The sequence below is a fragment of the Podarcis vaucheri genome, assembly GCF_965113315.1.
Source record: "Podarcis vaucheri genome assembly, chromosome: 1".
Lineage (NCBI taxonomy): Eukaryota > Metazoa > Chordata > Lepidosauria > Squamata > Lacertidae > Podarcis > Podarcis vaucheri.
This window is the reverse complement of record NC_138759.1, coordinates 120,709,872-120,733,807: the sequence shown is the minus strand read 5'-3', so window position 1 is coordinate 120,733,807 and position 23,936 is coordinate 120,709,872. Positions and strand designations below refer to the sequence as shown.

Sequence of the window (23,936 nt, the reverse complement as noted above, 5' to 3'; positions counted from 1 at the left end):
AACTGAATATATGAGGCTGCCGTACTCAGATGGTTGGTTCATCTTACCTAATGCAGTGCTTGGTTGAGCCTGGCAGCCCGAGGTGCTGAAGGTGGTAAGGATTGTGCTTATCGCTCAAATATGGTCCCTACTTGGGGTTCTTGTACAAATACAGTTGTGGTTAGCCTGTTGGTGGCTGATGTTTGAGTCTATTGAAATTAGAAACCAAAGATGTGCATAAATAGCCTTTGACTAGCTGTCAAATTACTGCTTAAAGTGGACAGCTCCCAATATAAGGAGAAGTGACATAACCAGGCTTTTTTCAGCTTGTCTAGTGTGGTTAGGGCAAACAGTCTCTCCATGGCTTATATTTCACTTTATTACATTGGAGAAATAACAAGATTAGACACATCTTTAAAGTAAGCAGATAGGATTTGGATAAATATATCATTTGTGATTTTAGCAGGCCAGGGAATAGCATTTTGTTTAAGTCAGACAAATTATGTATTAACATTGTGAACAGGTTTTTTTTGGGGGGTGGAGCAGAAGGAGCTTGAACAACTGTGAGCACTGCACTGGCAGGGTAATGAAAACTAATTCAGAAAGAAATAATGGCAAGAAATTTATTCAAATGGCTCTTTGTGGAAATAGAAATACTGAAAAGCACCTTAAAAATTCAAAAGCAAGCAGCCGTTACTAGTAGCTGCTAAGCTATAATTCCTTTGAAATGAGGGGCAATTCTTACACGTTCTGACATATTGTGCAGTAAATTTTAAATACCAGGGCCCCAGTCCATACAAAGCTACTCCTACATTTCTTTGAAATCAACAGGACTTAAGCCACCACACAATTATATGCATGCTTACATGGAATATAGTCTTATCAGTTAAATCAAACTTATTCTCAGGTAAGTGTGCATAGGATTGAAGACTTGGGTGCAAGTCAAACCCTCACCCCTGACAGTGATGCCATTTCTGCATCTGTAGTCCAGCCTTTCACGGTGGCTATGGCAGAAGGGAAGGACCTGGCCTGATCTCTGCACCAACTCCAGGCTGCTGCAACCACTGGGTCTGGATCAGGCCTGATGCCAGTGGATCTTGGGCCAGCTCAACACCACCTCTTCTCCATTCTCAGAATGTCCCATTTCAGGACTTTCTGCTGGCAGGGATATTGCCAGAGCACTACCACCTGTCTGTTTGGAAGGTGGGAGTAGGAGATTGATTCCGACAGAGATGTTTGTGTTTCTCCATTAGCAGTAACCAGTGAGAGTCTGCTTCCTCCTGCAAAGCTGAGCAAAGGGACACCTCTACTCAATCCAACCTGGAGCAAGGGGTGGGCTTGGATTTTTTGGTCAGTTGCAACTAGCTCCCCCCCCCCATTGTTTGCAGAACAGCCTTACTAGCATATCTAAGTCTTTGGATCGGAGCCCTAGCTTCAGGGACAATTTGGAAGACCGAAAGGAGAAGGCCTTTGCTGAACTAACTCCCTCCCCTTAAATAATGGTGCAAAATGGTGGTTATCGTTCTAGGCTGGCCTTCCTCGACTGGATGCCCTCCAAATCTGTTGGATTACAACTCCCATCATCCCTTATCATTGGCCATGCTGGGTGAAGCTGATGGGAGTTGTAGGTGGACTAGGACCTGAGGATTCTCAGCCACATGGAGCCCATGGGGTCACTTTGGGCCAGTCACTATCTCTCAGCTTAACCTGTCTCACAAGGCTGTTGTGAGACTAAAATGGAGAGGGGGAGAAGCTTGTATGCCACCTTGAGCTCCTTGGGGAATAATAATAATCAATAATAGCTATAAATAAAATAATAAAACAAGTAAACATCCAGAGGGCACCAGCTTGGGGAAGGCTGGTCTAAGGCACCGTTATAGTCTACACTGGCATGATTGATTATGCTATTGTAGTAGATTGTAAATGTTCTAATTATGCATTGGAACAGCTCTCAAGTATTAGCAATAATTGCATCAGGGTGACACTCCCATTGCTAATAACAAAAAATCAGGGTAATGCCCTTTGAAAACCATCTTAAAGGGGCACGAGAGACTTCAGTATCCTTATGTGCACTGATTTACTGATTTTGAAAAGCTAAATCATTACGAAGCAGGCACTCTTCGCATCTTCGTGTAAGTGGCTCTCAATCTTCAGAAATATTCAGTTCCTGGATAAACGCTTGATTTTATATTTGAAGTCCAAAAACAAATAGGAAGGCTATAATTTTTTTTCTTCTCATTTGTGACTTCTTGAACACGAAGGCTCAGGATGTTGACCTATAAGAAAATAATCATGTTTATGAGTAGAAGTCACTTATTCAGTCAATTTCTTCTTGCCTCTGTGTTCATACTAGTGCAGGGTGATGTCTTCTGTGGCTCAAAAAGGAAAATGGAGGGGAAGGTTGTTTAAATTTTGATTTACTGCAAAAAAAGAAATTAAAAGTCATGTAGTCGCACTCAGCATGCATTTCTAGGTTATATTTTTAAGAAGAGTGCCTGAATGGATTTATACAGTTTGTAGGGGGCCTTGTAATATTAGAACATCAAGCAGTACCTTATTCTGAGTGAGACTTTCTGCATTATTTTTCTTTTTTCTTTTTTACCGTACAGCACTTTCTACAATTCCTGCCACTAGGAAGGGGAAAGTGTCCCATATCGTAACATTCATGAGTGCTTTTCTGTGCCAGGAGCCTGTACGTGCTTGGCAGTTGCTTTTGTAAAACTGGACCTGTATTGTATGTAGATACATAATAATAATAATTTATTATTTCTACCCCGCCCATCTGGCTAGGTTTCCCCAGCCACTCTGGGCGGCTTCCAACCGAATATTAAAAACAATACAGTGCCAGACATTAAAAACTTCCCTAAACAGGGTCGCCTTCAGTTGTCTTTTAAAAGTAAAATAGTTGTTTATTTCCTTGACATCTGCTGGGAGGGCGTTCCACAGGGCAGGCGCCACTACCGAGAAGGCCCTCTGTCTGGTTCCCTGTAACCTCACTTCTCACAGCGAGGGAACCACCAGAAGGCCCTTGGCGCTGGACCTCAGTGTCCGGGCTGAATAATGGGGGTGGAGACACTCCTTCAGGTATACAGGACCAAGGCCATTTAGGGCTTTATAGGTCAGCACCAACACTTTGAATTGTGCTCAGAAACGTACTGGGAGCCAATGAAAAACAACGATCCCATACAGGAAATGTTCCCAATGTTGTGCCCTCTGTCAGGGTTCCGGGAAGAGATACATTACTCATCTGTGCTTTATTTCTTTTTTTGGGCTGTTGGATGCTTGTTGTTTGTGAAAGATTCCTCCTTTGTGCGAAGTTTCTCCATCAGCAATCTATACTTGTATGCTCATAGTGCTCATTGGGGTGGAGTAACACAGCCTGCATCGAAGCACACCTTGATATATGAAATCCTGCAATTGTAGCGTCTTGCATAGCTATCAGTGTGCTGTGATTGTTTTGCTACGATCTGTGGCTTTGGAGGCAAAGGCAGGGAAACAGTGAGGCTCTCTGTGGACTTTTAAAAAGAGAGTGTTTTAGCTTTATTAGGGTAGTGATACACTGTGGGTTTAAATGTGTATGAGCTGTGAGGGAGGATAGGCTCTGAACTACACTTCTCACTTTTCCCCACTTCTCTTGCTGGTGCTAGACTCTGCTAGTGCAAGGGAATCACTAGACTAGTGTAGATTCACTATCCTGGTGCGCTTTGCCAGAGTTGTTTGTGTTGTTGTCGCAGTGTCATTTCCCTTCTTCCCCAGCAGGTGTAACTCAGAGACAGGATTGTGCTGTCATAAGTTTGGTTCCAATTATTAACCACAGACAAAACAACAGTGTGCATGTCTAACTCAGAAGCAAGTCCTGCTGAATTCATTGGCACCTACTTCTGTGTAAGTGTATATAGGATTGGAGCCTTTATGCATTTGCAAATGAATACAACAATAGTGTCTGATTTGTAGGATTTCTTTTTGCCAAAGAATAAATTTGCCCTCTTCAAAATGGCATAATTGTCCATGCTCCAATATGGAAATGGAACGTACTGATACTTTAGAAAAGAGACGTGAGGAAACAGATACACTGCTTGATCCTAAATTGATTGCAATCAGTATTAAGACTGCAGCCCTCAACACATTCACATAAGTAAATGTGTTTAAGAGTGATGCAGAAGGCAATGAAAGTATACATACTTGTGGGGGGGAAAGAGCCCCACTGAAATCAGCAATGTGGGCTCAAACTCCTGCATAGTTGCCATGGGCCTAGTGTTAAGATGCTTTCTCCGCAGCGCAGAATCTGTTGTGATGTTCCTAGTCCCTTTGACCGTCCTCTGGTATCATTACTGTGGTTTAATAGCAAACATGAAAGCTAAAGGTCCAAGCCTTCAGACAGAATCATAGACACTGATCATAGTTGAAGTCTTTAGCTAATGGATGTGCTGATCAAAGGACGGCTCTACTTTATTCTGGGCCCTGAAATAATAGCTGAAAATGGAACCTTATTATTACATCTTGACTGTGAAAAAAATAATTAATTCAAATCTGTATTCAGCTAGCGTTGTATTTTTTTAAATGGCTGCTGATTCGCTGGCCTTATGGTTCCCCCCCCCAACATTTTTATTATATCCTATGACAGGAAGTGATTGGATGGAAAGGGTAAAAAGTTGGAGCTTTTAGATGATTTTTAACTATTCTGAACTTTTGTTACATCCTAACCCGTCCTGTCTTCCTTTCTTGCTGTGTGGGCAGCAGTCACAGTACAGTCAGGGTGGACCATTGTCTCAGCCTTGCTCATCATTCTAAAGCAGATTAGGCACAGTGTTTGAAATGTGCATCAGGCACATTGTGCACCTGTCTATCGGCCACTTGTGACCAAGTGAAGGTGTCTAGGTTCCAAGATGGTGCCTGACATCTCCGCTGTTATGTATTCAGTGGTAAGTGTTTGCCTGAGCTTGAGTCTGGACTAAGAATTCTGAGCCCTTGCGTTCTCATTCGATACATGATATCCAATCACAGAACATTTCAGGATTTGGGCCTCTGCCATTGGCCCTTAAACTCTGAGTCATGATTCGCAGCTTGGAAGTTTAGACAGCCAATCACGTGGGGAGTGGGAGTGGCCCAGGCCTTCAGAAATGTATATAAGCAGTTGCTTTGCCCCTGTTGTCCAGTTCTGTTAATTCAATAAAGGTTCTTGCTGTTATCACTGTGTTTTGCCTCATGGGAACACACCTACACTTCATCTACTATCTGGAGGTGGATGCCTGGTGGGATGCGGGTGGTGCTGTGGGTTAAACCACAGAGCCTAGGACTTGCCGATCAGAAGGTCGGCAGTTCGAATCCCCGCGACGGGGTGAGCTCCCGTTCCTCGGTCCCTGCTCCTACCAATCTAGCAGTTCGAAAGCACTTCAAAGTGCAAGTAGATAAATAGATACCGTTCTGGCGGGAAGGTAAACGGCGTTTCTGTATGCTGCTCTGGTTCGCCAGAAGTGGCTTAGTCATGCTGGCCACATGACCCGGAAGCTGTACGCCGGCTCCCTTGGCCAGTAAAGCGAGATGAGCGCCGCAACCCCAGAGAGAGTTGGCCACAACTAGACCTAATGGTCAGGGGTCCCCTTTACCTTATATATCTGAGTTTCTAACACTGATTTGGTGGGCATTTCACAGGCAAAGGCTTCTAAATGCTTAACCAAGTCCTGTGCTTGGGCTGTTCAGCTGGAGTTGGATGATAGGTTGCCTGAAGCTTATGATCTGCCAGACACATATAGAACGGGGCTGCCAAATCCAGACTCGATATTACAGCCAAAAAGAAACTATCTGTAGCACATAATATAAATTATTTGCCTGTTCTCTGCAGGTTGGGCAGCTTTAAAGGCTAGATTATTTTTTCCCTTCTTTGTTTTAAGTTGGCTTTTAATATCGTGTTGTTATCTGATGTTAATATATTCAGATGTTTGGTTAAGTATGTTTGGTTAAACTTGCGGTATCTTACCACACATCACCTCTTAGCCCGGCTAAGTAAAAGTGGTTGCTGGTCCTTTTAAGGGAGCTGGGTGGACTGAGATGGGTCGTCCTTTCTCCCCACCCACCCCAGAGCAGGGTTTTTTTTGGGGGGGGATGGTTTGTGCCCAGGGAGAGGAAGTCCCACTTTGTTAGATACAGCCCATTGTATGCAGATAAGCTATAACAGTAATCAGCCAACCTTACCAAATAGGCAATATAATTATGGGTCCTTTTTTTCATTGGTTCTACTTCATAGGACCCCGAAATAGCTACTTTTCTAACTGTCCAAGAATGTCCTGTTGTTGTTTTTTATTAAAAAAATCAAGTACCATTGTATATGTTGTGAGCTTCTAATAATCCCAGCTATTAAATTACCATATGTGAACGTGCGGAACGATTTGCCTTTGGTCTACGTGGTCTGTATCTTGCAGTTATTGCATGCTGCAGAAAGAAGTCCTTTCGTTAAGGCAGTCTGCTAATTTCATTTTTTAGTCTTCAGTTACAAGCTTCTGGCAGGTTTTCTGACCACTACTGTTACCTGGTGGCGCCGATATTTCATCAGAGTTAGACAAGCAGACTACTACCTGGACCTAGGCCCAGATGCCCTGTTGTAAGTGATGAACATGATCCCTTGTGTTAAGGAATTCAAGACTTATAGTGCTGGGATTCCCAAGGGAGTTGAAAGAAAACTGTGTTCAAGCATTCTCTTTGTGTGTTCTCTTTGTGCTTGTTACGTACACAGGATTATGAGCTCAAGCAATTACACATCACCCCGACAAATCCTTTTTTCAGTTATTGATCATTTATTTCAGGTAGAAAGACTCTCTTAATTTGAACGAATACAAGCCATTAAAGATGCAGATGCTGTTTAAAGATGACCTGATAATAGTGACTAAGGAAAACGTAGCTCGTGTTTAACACCATTTTTATTTATTTTTAACTCCGATAAGAATTAACACCAACGTCAAGATAATACATCTCATTCCAGCAGTTTGAGTGAATTTTGTTTGCTTTGAAATCTTATCTCTTAACCCTGGACCATTTGTATGTTATTGTGTTGATCTGTCTGTTTGGGCTGCATGCTGGTTTGGCTTTTTAAGACTTATTGTGGATTTCACTGTTATGTTTTTAAAATAGAGTCATCCGATGGCCTAGATGACTTGTTCATGAGGCTTCTAACAGCTATAAATCAATAAATACTGTACCCTTCTAACATTTCCTTTTACATATAGTAACTTTATGCTTACGTTTTGGGATTGTTTTAAAAAATTATGTTTATCCTACATAGTGTGCCATGCTTAACTGTACTCTGTATTTATAGCATGTCATATGTTAATATGTTAAAGTTGGTATACTATAGATATTGAGTGGCAAGTCACTATTCAATTCTCCTGAATCGGCCCCACTGAAATGTATGGGAGCTGCATCCACTTCAGTAAAATTTGTGCATTATTCTGCTGATTGCATCTGGGTTGGATTAATAATGGTTTGGATTAGATGTCATCTAGATTCCCTCTATGACCATGATTCAGAGGGTCTCATAGGGAACTAGATATGCTCATCAGGGCTTCTTGAGGTGTGCAGTCTGGGAGTCATTCTGGACTCACAGCTGTCCATGGAGGCGCAGGTCAATTCTGTGTCCAAGGCAGCTGTTTACCAGCTCCATCTGGTACGCAGGCTGAGACCCTACCTGCCCGCAGACTGTTTCGCCAGAGTGGTGCATACTCTGGTTATCTCCAGCTTGGACTACTGCAATGTGCTCTACGTGGGGCTACCTTTGAAGGTGACCCAGAAACTACAACTAAACACCGGTCTTGAAAGACCTACATTGGCTCCCAGTACGTTTCCGAGCACAATTCAAAGTGTTGGTGCTGACCTTTTAAGCCCTGAACGGCCTCGGTCCAGTATACCTGAAGGAGCGTCTCCACCCCCATCATTCTGCCCGGACACTGAGGTCCAGCACCGAGGGCCTCGCTGCGAGAAGCCAAGTTACAGGGAACCAGGCAGAGGGCCTTCTCGGTAGTGGCACCCGCCCTGTAGAATGCCCTCCCACCAGATGTCAAAGAGAACAACAACTACCAAACTTTTAGAAGACATCTGAAGACAGCCCTGTTTAGGGAGGCTTTTAACAGACTATTGTATTTTAATATTTTGTTGGAAGCCGCCCAGAGTGGCTGGGGAAACCAATTGCAAGCCTTATTTCATATAATCATAGAATTGTAGAGTTGGAAAAAATCCCTGAGCAGAATCTAGTCCAACCCCCTGCAATGCAGGAATATGCAGCTGCCCCGTACGGGGATTGAACCTGCAACCTTGGCGTTATCAGCACCATACTCTAACCAACTGAGCTATCCAGGGCTATTTGCTGCTTAGCAAGCTGCTTCGGTTTTTAATTTACCCGTTTCAGAAGTGGTTAGTAAGATGAGGAGCTACTATTTGGAAACCTCAATGAGATGCCCTCACACACACAATAACAGGGATTGCTAGATGTCTGTTCACAGGGGGTGTTTAGTGCATTTAATGCTCATTAAGTCAGTGGGCTTAAGCATGCTTAACCCTGTATAGGAGTGGGCTATAAATCCCTAGTTCTTGGAACTGGGATATTCGTCCCCAACTGGTGTGTGTGTGTGTGAAATTCATGAGCATGGGATCAAGGAACCAGAAACCACCAGCTTCTGATCTTGAAATGCATACTGGGTGTTAGCAGACAAAACAATTTAACCTGCAGCCACAAAAGAGAGGTAATGCTTACTTCTTTGGCAGGTTAATTAGTTTGCATTTGCAAAGTTCTTTGAAGATGAAAAGTGCTATAAAAATGTTAAATAGTATTTTATATGCTGTTCTCGAGTGGATTAACAGGTGCAGAATTAAAAGCTGGCAGTCGCTGAGAACACTTAACGATAACTTCTCTCTTTCATCTGCTAATGCTTTTAACTCCCCACCCCCACCCCGCAAAAAATGTAAGAAATAGATAGAAATTTACCTATGGTAAATATGTAAACTTCAGGAATGGCTGAGGGAATTCGTCTAAAACTGGCTTTCAAAAACGTAACTGAATCAAAAGAAGCATGCACTTGAGTAACCTGGCAATATTGCTTACCAATCTTGACTACTGTTTAATAAAATCCTCTAGTCTGGGAATTTATAGAATCTTGGAATTGTAGCGCTGCAAGGGTCATAAAGATGGAGTTCCTGCAATACAGGAATCTCAAATCTCCAAGGAAGGAGAGTCCACAACCTCCTGAGGTTGGATCTGTCTGATATCATGTCTCTTGGGACTAGGGGGTGACTGTTAAGTTGATAGGGGCAAGCCATTTTTATTCTTAATCATTTACATTTAGTTTCCAGAGGGGTAACTGTGTTAGTCTGTACAGGGGGACGACGACAACCCTGCAAAGAGTCTTGAGGCACCTTAAAGATAGATTCTGCCACAATACAATTGTTAGACTGAAGGTGCCGTAAGACTCTTGTTTCTTACATCTGCTGGATCAGATGGAACTTTGATGATGATGAAGAAGAAGAGGAGGAGGAGGAGTTTTAATTTGATATCCCACTTTATCACTACCCGAAGGAGTCTCAAAGCGGCTAACATTCTCCTTTTCCCTTCCCCCCCACAACAAACACTCTGTGGAACACAAGTGAACAGCAGAGAACCCGCACAAGAAACGCTGAAACAAAACCCCACCTATATTAAGTAAAACAGAAACATCACCACCCGACCCCACTCATATTTTTTTCCCCTCCACCTCTTTCACCCTATTCTTCCTAATGTCTCAACAAATGAAAACGATTTGTAAAAAAAAAATTGCTTCGTGGAAAAAAAAATACGAGAGGCATTGCACATACCTTTGTAAATCAAGAAAATCTTTAATAAAAATACATTTAAAAAAACACCACTCTGTGAGGTGAGTGGGGCTGAGAGACTTCAGAGAAGTGTGACTAGCCCAAGGTCACCCAGCAGCTGCATGTGGAGGAGCAGAGAAGCGAACCCGGTTCACCAGATTACGAATCTACCACTCCTATCCACTAGACCACACTGGCTCTCTTGATCTGATTCTTATGGGTGCTATTAAAATTCTGCCAGCTCTGGAGGAGAGCAGACATGTCTGGGAAAGGGAAAAGCTAGGTCAGGGCAGTGTTTTCTTGTCCTTTCCATCATGTTCTGCCGCACTCATCAATCAGGCCATGGTTCAGCTTCATCTCTTTGACCACACATCTAACCAGCTCCTAAATGGAGGAATATCTGCATTACATCTTCAGCAAACCAAGCGACAGCAGAAAGAGGGAAGAGAGAGGGACAAATGGTGCCCTAACCAATCAGCCCCCTTTTCCTACCATCTCTGTCATCTTCCCCAGGCTCCTGAATGAAATAGTATACACATGTGCCCTATAGGGGCTTGAGTCAAGGGTCAAATTATAAACTTCCCAGGGTTTCTGGTCCTTGGTCCCACGACCTGCAAACCTTGAGAAGTTACAGTTTGCAGGGATTCTAGTCTGCAGGATGCTGCTAGAGTAACTCAAAATTGTTGGAAGGGCAAAAAGGCCAGGAGCATCAATAGACCTCATCTTAAAACGAGTTAACTCCTGGCGCCCTTATTACATATATTTAGGCACTAGGCAAAAACGTTCCTCTTCTCCCAAACTTTTGCCTAATTCAACAATCGACACCCTTTTAAACTGGGCCGGGTGGGTATTTTTGTTTGTTTGTTTTTATATTGTAAACCACCCTGTGCTCCTCAGATGAAGGGCAGTATAGGAATGATGATGATGATGATGATGATGATGATGTTTTACTGTGTTTTTATATATGCTGGCAGCCTCCCAGAGTGGCTGGGGTACCCTGTCAGTTGGGCGGGGTATAATAAAAACAAAAATAATGCCTGAATCATTTCAGTTTAGCTGAGATAATTTTGAATCTGGTGCAGGGAAGTTCATCTAGTACAGTCATATCCTGGATCCCGAACGCCTTGCGAGTCGAACGTTTTGGTTCCCGAACACCGCAAACCCAGAACTGAGTGTTCCTGTTTGCGAACGTTCTTTGGAACTCGAACGTCTGACGCGGCTTCCGATTGGCTGCAAGAGCTTCCTGCAGCCAATCGGAAGCCACGCCTTGGTTTCTGAACGTTTTGGAAGTCGAACGGACTTCCAGACCAGATTCTGTTTGACTTCCGAGGTACCACTGTCATAGGATTGTCAATGGGCCCTCTAAGATGGTGCCCATTTTGTGGAGCCCAAAGTGGAAAAGGAGGAGACTTTACCTGCAACTAGAAACTGGGTGGGAGAAAAGACAGGGTTTTTTGGTCAGGTCATCTCCCATGCCTTTTTCTTTCTTTTCTTTTTCTTTCTTTTCTTTTTCTTTCTTTTCTTTTTGAGAGAGAGAGCGACTTTTGACTGAGGGAGAGGGCGACAATGGCTCTTCAGTTTGTGCCTTTTTCCAGTGAGGAGGGTATGGTTGGCTTTGTTCCTTAGAAGCAAGCTGTCTCTTTTTCTCCAGCCATGGCTCTGAGAGAGCTCAGAGTTTGCCTGCTGGAAGGACGCTGGTGTGGGCATATCAAGCACTATATAGTGCTTTGTAGAAGACAGCTTTGATCCCAACATCAATCCAACAATTAGAGCATCTTTTATGAGAAAGACAGCGCAGTATCAGAATGGGTTGCATAAATTCCTAATATGGGATACAGCCGGGTAAAGACGATTTCACGCTCTAGCGCCAATGGACTAGTGAGCTTCCGCAGCAGCTATTTATGTTTATGACATCATCGCAAAAGAGGAAACGTTTTCAACGTTAAGGAGCTGTGTGAAAGAACTCCAGTAGCATGGACATCCCAACATAGTTGCTGCTATTGCTGGAAATAAATGCGATCTTAACGATGTAAGAGAAGCCATGGAAAAAGATGCTAAAGACTTTGCAGATCCCATCCATGGAATATCTGGAAAGACCAGGGCAAAAAATTGCAACAAACATAAATGAACTGTTTATAAAAATTAGTCATAGAATTCTATCAACAGATACAAACCCTCAAAATGCAGCTGTTGTTGACTTACACTATCATATACCAGAGTAGTTTTTAGGTATTGATTGACCTTGGAAATTAGGGGTTTATTTGGAGTATAGTTGACTTGGTCCCTCCAGATTTTGCTGGACTCCAGTTCCCATCAGCTCCAGCTAGCATGGCGTGTTATCAGGATTGATGGGAGTTGTAGTTCAGAACATCTAAAGGACTCCATGCTGGCTATCCTGCCATAACCAACTCGCTCTCTACCTGCCATTGTTGGATTTTTATTTGGATTGTTTGCAGAGTCGTTCACCGCTTCGCAGCAGAGCATTACTGAAGTGTACCCTAAAAAATAAAATAAAATAAAATATTGCAAACTCAGTAAACCAAAGACAATAAAACAAGTCATACAATTATACGGTTATTCTTTCATAAAATAATAGGTCATGTTTTGCTCAACATCTACAATTCCCATATCCTTTGTGTGAAAAGTGAACAGGTGGCACGGCAACCCTATCTACTGCAATGCTTTCTTGCATGTATGAATCTGTCAGTGGGTTTATTACCATGTCAGTTTTGATCACAAACTCCTGAGTTTTCATTTAATTTTTTTGGCCTACAGATTGAGCCATTAATTCATTGAGTTAATTGACAATGACTTTACAACTCTAACTTTCCCACTGAACTCTAGGAAAGCTCCTGGCCTTGCCTATAAGGTCCAGATGTTGTGCTTAAACTAAAATGCCGCATGGCGGTCAAAGGGGGACTGATTTGAATACGACACCAAACTTCAGACAAGGGCAAGAGATTTGAGTCTCTAGTAAAACATGCATACTTTTGGATCAAGGAGCAGGTCTGAGGGGAAATCATATTGTGCATTCTGAATTTGAACAAGCACCCTCTTTCTCTCCCTGTAACTGATTGTACTGCTACTACAAAGAAAGGTATTAAGAGTGATTCCGTAAAACTCTCAAATGGCCACCTCTTCCTTCTTTGCTATTAGCTTGAGTGGCCTATGGTGTTAGAAAAGTAAAAAATGCACTTTAGTGTTTGGAAGACACACTACCCAAGACAACTTTTGAAATAAGGGATAAGGTCAAGGAGCCGGTAGGGATCATAGCTTAAACAATTTAATATCCTCTGTCTTACACATGCACAGTCAAAACAGGCCTTTAAATAATGTTTATGCCAGTCTTGTGTGTGTGGACTCAGCTGCAAATAAAATGTTTTAATATACAAATGTGACACTAGATGGTGACAGTGAGCTATGGCAAATTCAATATATTTTTCAAAACATTTTTTAAAAAAGCATTTTCACAGCGTTTTTTTATATGTGTGTAGATTCCACCAGTGTGTGTGTATCTCAGTGGTTTCCAACCTATTTGAGTCCATGGCTCCCTTAACCAACCCCATTCTTTCTTCGGCTCCCCTGTGGGCTACAGGGGAATGTCCCCTTGTACAGAAGTTCCATTTCAGGCTGCCATGTGCATCACTTGAACGTACATAAGTGACATTCCCCTGTTCTCTCCCTACCCCTTTTGGGAGCTGTTTCAGCACACACTTTTTCTCCCCCCCCCCCAATTTTTAAATTAATTTTCGACATTTATAACAAACATAACATATAAAACGCACAAAAGAAAACACGTAACAATACTAGAGAAAAATAAAACAAAAATAAAAGACTTATTACTTCTAAAACCCAATTTAATTTTCATTGTTAACTGACTTCCTGAAATCCCCCCAACTGAATTTCATTGAATCACTTTGTAACAGTTCTCCAAAATCATATTTCTAATAAAATTAACTCCTTCAATTTACTATCCTCTTCTCTTTTCTTAATAATCTAGTCCATGATCTTTTACAATTCATTCTTATTCTAATCCTAGGCCTGTTTGGCACTTTCAAGTAACTTCTAACTATCTTATATTACAATATTTGGCTAAGTATTCTTTGAATTTCGTCCAATCTTCTTGATACTCCTCTTCCTTCTGTTCGCGGATTCTTCCAGTCGGGTTGGCCAGCTCCAAAAAGTCCAACATCTTCATCTGCCATTCTTCTATTGTTGGTATTTCTTGAGATTTCCAATTTTTAGCTAGTAGCAGTCTTGCCGCTGTAGTGGCATACAAAAACAATCTAACATCTTTTTTGGGCAATTCCAATCCTATTATTCCAAGTAGAAAGGTTTCTGGTTTCTTAATAAATGTATTTTTCAACATTTTTTTCAACTCATTTTAAATCTTTCCCCAGAAGTCTTTCACCTTGGGACATGTCCACCACATGTACCAAAAGGTACCTTCTTTTTCTACAGCACACACTTTTTCAAAGATGACCAGCATCGCATGGCGCAGAGATGCATGAAAATGTAGACCAGCACATCTCGTTTGCCTGTTTGATTAGCAGTGGTGTCCAAACTTTCAAAGAGGGCCAGATTTGATGAAGTGAAGGACTGTGGGGGCTGAGCAAAGGGCCAACCAAAGTTGTTGACCTTTTTTTTTAGGATTGATATTGAACTGCCACAGCGGGCTGGATTAAGCCGCTGCAATGAACTGGAGTTTCCGGCTTTGTGTTGTTATTTTTTCATCAGAAGGAGGGAGGGAAGGAAGGAAGGAAGGAGGGATGGTCAGCACCCCTGACCATCATTCAAGTTACCCCAGGGTGCCACGGCACACTGGTTAAAAACCATCTACCTGAAGCCCTCTTCATGCTTTGCTTGTGTGAAGAGACAAAGCAAGAAGAGAGGGGTTGTGGGACTTCACTTTTGAAGTCTGGGCATAACTAGTGTGGCCTTCTGATGTGGGTTGTGGTTGTGGTGGTTGTTGTTTATTGAATTTATATACCACTGTATAAAAAAAGTGTGGGTGGCACTGTGGTCTAAACCACTGAGCCGCCTCTTGGGCTTGCCCATCAGAAGGTTGGCAGTTTGAATCCCTGTGATGGAGTGAGTTCCCATTGCTCTGTCCCAGCTTCTGCCAACCTAGCAGTTTGAAAGCACGCCAGTGCAAGTAAATAAATAGGTACTTCTGTGGCGGAAAGGTAAATGGCATTCCGTGCGCTCTGTTTTCCATCATAGTGTTCCGTTGTGCCAGAAGCGGTTTAGTCCTGCTGGCCACATGACCCAGAAAGCTGTCTGTGGACAAACGCCGGCTCCCTCAGCCTGAGAGCGAGATGAGCACCGCAACCCCATAGTCACCTTTGACTGGACTTAACCATCCAGGGGTCCTTTACCTTTTTACACCCTGTACCCAGAGTTCTCAGGGAGGTTCACAGAATAAAATCAAAATATGAAACCACAAAATCCATAATAAAAAAACCCAATAACCCCCGCCCCACCAAAAAAACACATTTTTAAAGGGCATAGGATGTCAATCAAATCAACCAAAGGCCTGGTTAAAAAAGAACGTCTTTGCCTGGCACCTAAAGGTGTACTGTATAATGAAGGCGCCATTGTTTTTCTCTACACCTGGAATCTTCCTTGGATCCTGGGACTCTGATCGCTTAGGATTCCAGAATAGAGAGAAGCCTCTGCATGAAGCCGCCCTCATCCTGAGGAAGCCATGTGCTTGGGGGTGGGCAAATGTCTCCCCTCCCCCCTACTCTCTACTTGCTTTCCCTCTTTACCCGAGTAAAGCGTGAAGAAGAGGGCTTAATTCTGCGCTAGTTCTCAGAAGTGGGGTGTTAATTGGGACGAGACACAGGGCAGCGAGCAACTGTGCAAGCAATCTGTGCTGCGCTCTTGCCTCAAATCATGTGCAAAACAGCAGGTGCAGGCCTACTGAGAGGCACGGCGAGCCGCAACGAGCCCCGAAACAAACGCTGATTGCCGGCCTCATTGACAAAGCACTTTCTGTAGCTGGAGCGGGCTACCCCTGCGACTGTTTCCCATTTGTTTCTTCCTGTGTACCAAAATTAGTTTCATATTGTTTGAACCGAGTGGTAATGGATTCTCCGTCATGCAAGCCCAGTCCCCTTCCAACAAAGAAAAGAGCCTGATTTGGCGGAGGGAGGGGAGGGGAATGCGGCGCTGCATATCAAATACATGCTGATGATGTGGTGGGACGAAGCGCATTCCCCCCCGTTTCTCCTTACACCTGTTTGGACAGAAAAGGGTCACAGAGCAGGGTCCCCAGGGAACCCCGCCGGAGAGGTGATTAATTGCCTACCTGCTGATTAAAAGGATCCGAGCAGCTGAATTCGCCCAAGCCCGTTTCCGTAGGTGTCGCCATGTGCTGCAGCACAACACTAACTGCTAAAGTTACAGGCCTTCCAAGTACAGTGGTACCTCGGGTTAAGTACTTAATTCGTTCCGGAGGTCCGTTCTTAACCTGAAACTGTTCTGAACCCGAAGCAACACTTTAGCTCATGGGGCCTCCTACTGCGGCTGCGCCGCCGGAGCACGATTTCTGTTCTCATCCTGATGCAAAGTTCTTAACCCGAAGTTCTATTTCTGGGTTAGCGGAGTCTGTAAACTGAAGCGTATGTAACCTGAGGTACCACTGTATCCCTATATCCGAGGGCAGCCCCAGGTTTACAGAAACAGTCCAGGTTTCTGATTTGATCCTGGAATGTCCCGCTTTTCTTTAGGACGTCCCCATTTCCAACAGAGAAATGTTGGAGACATGTGACCCCTGAGCCAAGGAGTTAAGAAACTACACAACTTTTAAAAGACATCTGAAGGCAGCCGTGTACAGGGAAGTTTTTTAGTGTTTTATTTTCTTCTTATATATGTTGGAAGCCGCCCAGAGTAGAGGGGCAGGGTGTAAATAATAAAATTATTAGTATGGAACAGGATGTCCCTATTTTCATCAGAGAAATCTTGGAGGGTATGAAGTAAAACAGTATGAGCTGTCCATCCAGTGGTCTAAACCACTGAGCCTCTTGGGCTTGCCGATCAGAATGTCAGTGGTTCAAATCCCTGCGACGGGGTGAGCTCCCGTTGCTCTGTCCCAGCTCCTGCCAACCTAGCAGTTCGAAAGCACACCAGTGCAAGTAGATAAATAGGTACCGCTGTGGCGGGAATGTAAACGATATTTCCATGCGCTATGTTTTCCATCAGGGTGTTCTGTTGTGCCAGAAGCGGTTTAGTCCTGCTGGCCACATGACCTGGAAAACTGTCTGTGGACAAACACCAGCTCCCTCGGCCTGAAAGCGAGATGAGCGCTGCAACCCCATAGCTGCCTTTGACTGAACTTAACTGTCCAGGGGTCCTTTACCTTATTTACCTGTCGTTTGACTGTCTACTTCCTCCCCCCCCCAATCACCGAGGTGCTTTGAACGTCTTGCAATTCCAGAAGTCAAGGAAACTTACTCCTTCGCTTGTGAAAACCATGCCCGAGTGTTGACGATGACTGCCTTTGTGCACATGTCGTAGTAACCTTATAACTAGTAATCTCGGGGGGGGGGGTTGCCTGTCTCCTGCTCAGATTGCCAGGCCGGATGCCCGGTCAGGTTTCTGCCCCACCATCAACCCACAGCTTGGTGGTAAGGTGACAACAATTCTGCGCCTTCTGGCCTTGAACCAGGGAAGGGTGGGCCATTCCTTGTCAGGAGGTGTTCTCTCTGTGTGAATGAGGGGCTGGGGGGGCGTAAGCACAGCTCTAATGCCCTGCTGTGTTTTCCTGCTGTGAAAATAGGGGTATGCTGTGACAGGCCCCAGACTGGGCCTTTTCTCTTTCAAAGAGAGAGGGGCTGAAGAAACAGGTGCGCTCTGCGGTTGCTCTATATCTGCTGCCTTTGTGGCGGGGCTGCATCTGGTCAGCCGAAGGCGCTTTTTTATTATTTAAACTTTCCACGTGTGATTAGGGAAATGCTTGATTGCATGGGCTTGCTCCCTTATTATTTGGGCTCTGTCAGTTCTGATTGTATGGCTATTCCTGTATCTTTGTTCCAACGCACTCCAGGCAATGCATTGGAGTGGTGAACGTTTAATCCCTTAGATTTTGGCTTTGTTTTGTTTTGTTTTGTTTTGTTTTGTTCCGAGCAACTCCGTAGGAAACAGAAATCCAAGTCATAAACTTCCACACGTGGTGCTGCTGAACTACACAGATTCCATCAACCCATCCCGCTAGCCATTCTGGATGGGGATGATGGGAATTGTAGTCTTGGGGCAGCGGGCAGGGGGCTAATAGGTCCCCTAGCCATGGCTTGTTCAACACCTCTGCATCTCCTTGCTGCTGCATGGAATAACACATGTACCAGACCTTTGGATTTAGTAAGCAAAGTAATTTAAAGTTAAAAAAAAAAACAACGCCTTCCACACATACCTGCTGCTAAGTGGGCTTTGCAATAATGACTGCCAATCTGTGTAGGTTGAAGCAGCGATGGTCAATCTGTGGTCCTCCAGATAAGCTCCAGCATGTCCATCGGTCTGAGATAATGTGAGTTCTCATCCAACGGCATCTGCAGAGCTGCAGGTTGCCCACGCCAGGGTTAAAATGGCCAGTTTGCCCTGGGAATCAGCCTTGTGAAGGTTCCCCCAGGGGGTGATGTTCTTGACAGGGCTTGGATTAGCCTGACTAGTCTTTTGTAGGAATTCAACCGCACTGCAAACTTAATGAGATCAGGGCTCCTTCCATCACCTCTTCCAAGAAACAATATTCCGCGGTGGCTTCTCAGTTTTTGCCCGTCTTGTTAAATCTACCATCCGATTCAGCCTGGTGTCCTTGCACACATGTAGGGGCTTCTATTTCTCTCTTGTTGAAACTCAGGCGAGTCTCTTTGAACAGCTGCTTCATCACCAGTTAACCTAGCAGGGGTCGCGATCAAATGTGATCATTCCATACGAATGCACCCAGTGATTTGATGCAATTTACTTTTTATGACTCTGTGTGGAGTTTCGGGGCTGCTTCCAAGTAGGAAAAGCATCACAGGTGAGATAATCTTCTTGACCCATGTACTCAGTTGCGAAATACCTGCAATGTGCTTCACAAGGTACAATACGCACATTTCTTCTCACCCACTTGTGTACAGGTGGCCCAAGTATTTATTTGGCTACAGTGGATAAGAGAGGGCAGAGATAGATTCACATGCTTTGTGTACACAAGGTCCCAGCAGTGTTAGAAACTCAGATATATAATCTAATCACCAAATGGCACCTTAAACCTGGGCTGTGGTCACCACAATGCAGTGTGTAGGATCAGTTTCCCTCCCACCTATGGGATGTTAAATTATTATTATTATTATTATTATTATTATTATTATTATTATTTATTATTAATTCATTCCATTTTTATACCACTTTATATTTTAAAGAACAAATCTCAAAGTGGTTTGCAACACATTAAAACCTACAGATAGAACAATCTGGAATAGAACTAATTCAAGCTTCATGGAAAATATTTCAAATCGTTCGCTAAGTGACATCACCTCCTGGCAAACAGAATGGGAAGAAATGGAGGCAGTGAGAGATTTTACTTTCCTGGGCTCCATGGTCACTGCAGATGGTGACGAAATTAAAAGACGCCTGCTTCTTGGGAGAAAAACAATGACAAACCTAGACAGCATCTTAAAAAGCAGAGACATCACCTTGCCAACAACAGTCCGTATAGTTAAAGCTATGGTTTTCCCAGTAGTGATGTATGGAAGTGAGAGGTGGACCATAAAGAAGGCTGATCACCGAAGAATTTATGCTTTTGAATTATGATGCTGGAGGAGACTCTTGAGAGTCCCATGGACTGCAAGAAGATCAAACCTCTCCATTCTGAAGGAAATCAGCCCTGAGTGCTCACTGGAAGGACAGATCCTGAAGCTGAGGCTCCAATACTTTGGCCACCTCATGAGAAGAGAAGACTCCCTGGAAAAGACCCTGATGTTGAGAAAGATGGAGGGCACAAGGAGAAGGGGACGACAGAGGACGAGATGGTTGGACAGTGTTCTCGAAGCTACCAGCATGAGTTTGACCAAACTGCGGGAGGCAGTGGAAGACAGGAGTGCCTGGCGTGCTCTGGTCCATGGGGTCACAAAGAGTCGGACACGACTAAACAACAACAACAAAGTGACATTTTGCTTTCCCCAGTCGCCAGAATCCAGAGATCTCCACGTGGTCGCAATTGGGCCTGTGCCAGTCACAAAACGTAACTAGCACCTGGCTAATTTTGAACACTTGAGTCCCAGCATCTCCAGTATGAAGGTGGATTGTTGGCCACTGTGGGGATAGGATAATGAACTAGATAGGGATTTGCCCTGATGCATCAGGCCTTTTCTTCTGTTCTTCAGGAGCAGCTAGGAGGTGATCTGAAAGACATGGATAGCTCGGTTGGCTAGAGCATGGTGCTGATAGCGACAAGGTTGCAGGTTCGATCCCCGTACGGGGCAGCTGCATATTCCTGCATTTCAGGGGGTTGGACTAGATAATCCTCAGGGTGAGATGCTGCTTGTCAGAGTAAACATTACCAGGTTAGGTGGAGACACAGTCTTAGCTGTGCACCTTCCCCGTGTTCGTTTATTATTACATTTATGTTCCACCTTTTCTCCAGAAAGTTCATAATGGTATACACACCTCTTCCCCTCTCCGTTGTCTCGTCACAGCAACCTTGTGAGGAAGTTTAGGGCTGAGAGACCTTGACTGGCCCAAAGTCACCCAATGGGCTTCATGACTGGGAGGGGATGTGAACCCGGATCTCCCAGGTCTATGTCCGACACACTAACCACTGCTCCATTCTGGATGCCACTACAGTGGTACCTCAGGTTAAGTACTTAATTCATTCCGGAGGTCTGTTCTTAATCTGAAACTGTTCTTAACCTGAAGCACCACTTTAGCTAATGGGGCCTCCTGCTGCCACTGCGCCGCTGGAGCACGATTTCTGTTTTTATCCTGAAGCAAAGTTCTTAACCCGAGGTAATATTTCTAGGTTAGCTGAGTCTGTAACCTGAAGCGTACGTAACCTGAAGCGTTTGTAACCTGAGGTACCACTGTACGCAGATAACAGCATGGGCATGTTTTTGTGCTCAGCTATGAAATTGCATAACCTGATTGTGGTGTCTTGAGCTCTTGGGAGGACGGGCAGGGTACAAATAAAATGCTTGACGAGTTGGATCCAGGGTGGAAGGCACCAAGGTCCAGGCAAGGTCTCCTGCTGAAGGAAGGGGACCAATGAGGAGGCAGCTCTCAGTGTTTTCCTTTGCATCACCCGCCACACTACCACAATCCTCCACAGCAGATCTTTTTGGGGACACGGGCTGCAGGGAGAAGGCAGAATCTGCTTTAACCGCTGGGAGTGGGGCTGGGCGATACTTGGTTTGCAACACTGTGATATACCGTATTTTTTGCTCTATAAGACTCACTTTTTCCCTCCTAAAAAGTAAGGGGAAATGTGTGTGCGTCGTATGGAGCGAATGCAGGCTGCGCAGCTATCCCAGAAGCCAGAACAGCAAGAGGGATTGCTGCTTTCACTGTGCAGTGATCCCTCTTGCTGTTCTAGCTTCTGGGAATCAGAATATTTTTTTTCTAGTTTTCCTCCTCCAAAAACTAGGTGCGTCTTATGGTCTGCTGCGTCTTATAGAGCGAAAAAATACGGTATCACCGGCTAAATACCATGATATACCGATTTATGACAGTATCTGAAAGGAGGATGGAGCTGTGTAGAGGCATTGGCTGGCTTCACGGTTTCCCCCCCATTGTGACTTTTGCCGGCACCTGCTCTTGTGATTCACTCCCGCCTGCAGGAGGCAAGGGAGAGCTGAGCTGGCAGAGTTAACGGGCTGCAGGACTCGAGAGAAGCATTGGCTGGCTTTGCAAGTTTTCCCATATTGAGATTTTTGCATAGTATACACACACAAGCACATCATATCATGGTAAAGGTAAGGGACCCCTGAACAGTTAAGTCCAGTCAAAGGTGACGATGGAGTTGCGGCGCTCATCTTGCTTCCCATGCCAATAGAGCCAGTGTTTGTCCCCAGACAGCTTTCCAGGTCATGTTCCCAGCATGACTAAACCGTTTCTGGAGCAATGGAACACCGTGACGGAAACCAGAGTGCATGGAAATGCCGTTTACCTTCCCGCTGCAGCGGTACCTATTTATTTACTTGCACTGGTGTGCTTTTGACTGCTAGGTTGGCAGGAGCTGGGACAGAGCAACGGGAGCTCACTCTGTCACAGGAATTCGAACCACCGACCTTGTGATCGGCAAGCCCAAGAAGCTCTGTGGTTTAGACCACAGCGCCACCCGCACCCACTGGGAGTAGGGCTGGCCTGTGACTTTTGCCAGTGCCTGCTCTTGTGATTCACTCCCGCCTGCAGGATGCAAGGGAGAGCTAAGCCAGCAGGGTTAACAGGCTCTGCAGGACTCGAGAGAGCCAGTGTGGTGTAGTGGTTAAGAGCGGTAGACTCGTAATCTGGGGAACCGGGTTCGCGTCTCTGCTCCTCCACATGCAGCTGCTGGGTGACCTTGGGCTAGTCACACTTCTCTGAAGTTTCTCAGCCCCACTCACCTCACAAAGTGTTTGTTGTGGGGGAGGAAGGGAAAGGAGAATGTTAGCCACTTTGAGACTCCTTTGGGTAGTGATAAAGTGGGATATTAAATCCAAACTCCTCCTCCTCCTCCTCCTCTTCTTCTTCTTCTTCTTCTTCTTCTTCTTCTTCTTCGAGAAGCACTGGCTGGCTTCATGAGTTTTCCCATATTGAGATTTTTGCATAGCATACACACACACACAAGCACATCATGATTCATGATATGTTGCCAAGTCAATAATTGTGAAACCGATATCATGATATGGACTTCAAACCGGTTTGGGATGATATATCGCCGAACCCTAACTGGGAGCATCCCATAAGCAGAGTTTTGCTCACATGAACTCTGGATCCAACCCATGTGTAGACACTTGTGTGGCTGTGAAAAAGAGGGCCCCATATTCTTGGTGAGCTGGCTTGGGCGCAATAGGTTCCCCATGCTTGACTTAGAGCTTGGGTGGCCAACCTGGCGCCAAGATGTTCTTGGACTACAGCTCCCATCATTGGCCATGCTGGCTAGGGTTTATGGGAGTTGTAGTCCATCAACCGCTGCTGAGATGAAGGCGGCAGCAACCAAAGGCTGAAATGGCCCGGGTGAACCAGCGTTTAATTCCCCCCCCCCCCCATATAATTCTCCTTTGCTTCCTAGTCTGTTTAGTTCCCCTCCTCACACTTGGCAGAAGAGATTCACCTTTTCACAGCAGTACTTCTTCATTTACAAATTACAATTTTCCCAACAATTTGCTGTGTATAAAAATTGGCTTTACGTGCAACCGGCCACTTAGTTGGAGAATGGAGCCTGCAGCCTTGACGCATTCTGTGAACAATTGGTAATAACTCTGAACCGACCCCATTTATTGCAATGGGAGTTCTTGACTACAGACTGAATTCTTACCAGATAAACTCTGCCACCCGCTTTTGCTCTGTGCTAAGTTTGCTACCGATGCAAATGTCCTCTGAAAACCTAATGGACTTCCATGTGTGTATACGCCAAAACAATTTGTCTCGCTGACCTGAGAGGAAATTTGGTCTCTTCCGTGTGACCGCAAATGCCTCTTTTTCTAATTCTTAATATTGGCTGCCCAGTTATTCTTTTCAGTGATGTGGATACAATACTTAGCAAGCAGTAGGTGAGGGTGTTTTTCCAAAAATCTTCTGGTTTAGTTTTCAATACTTTCCCTCCCTTTTAGCTCTCTGAATGATTAACGGGAATAGGAAAATAGTGTTGACCCATTTAAATTGTGTTGGACAACCTTCATTGCTCATCTGCATAATGAAATACACACTGAGCATTACGTCTTAAGTGTAGGAGCCACTGAACTACAAATATTTCTCTAATTCAAATTATGAAGTAAATTATAGAACGTTCAGTACTAATAATAGTATTAAATATTAAGCCACCGTGTAAATTGTAATTGTCAGGGAGAACCATAAATTGAAAATACTATTATCAATTTAGCTATAACAGATAATTTCAGTAACCTGCCTCCCTCCCTCCTTACAACACTGCATTTTAAGGGGGGGGGGAG

At 44.4% G+C, this 23,936-nt stretch overlaps 1 protein-coding gene and 1 pseudogene across 5 annotated transcripts in view; both read left to right on the top strand.

Moving 5' to 3' along the window:
- Nucleotides 1-23,936, top strand: part of METAP1D (methionyl aminopeptidase type 1D, mitochondrial) — a 100,707-nt gene that overhangs the window by 1,074 nt on the left and 75,697 nt on the right. The window lies entirely within an intron of this gene.
- LOC309524929 (ras-related protein Rab-22A pseudogene) lies at nt 11,336-12,236 on the top strand (annotated as a pseudogene). The gene has a single exon. The product of its transcript is annotated as a ras-related protein Rab-22A pseudogene (transcript).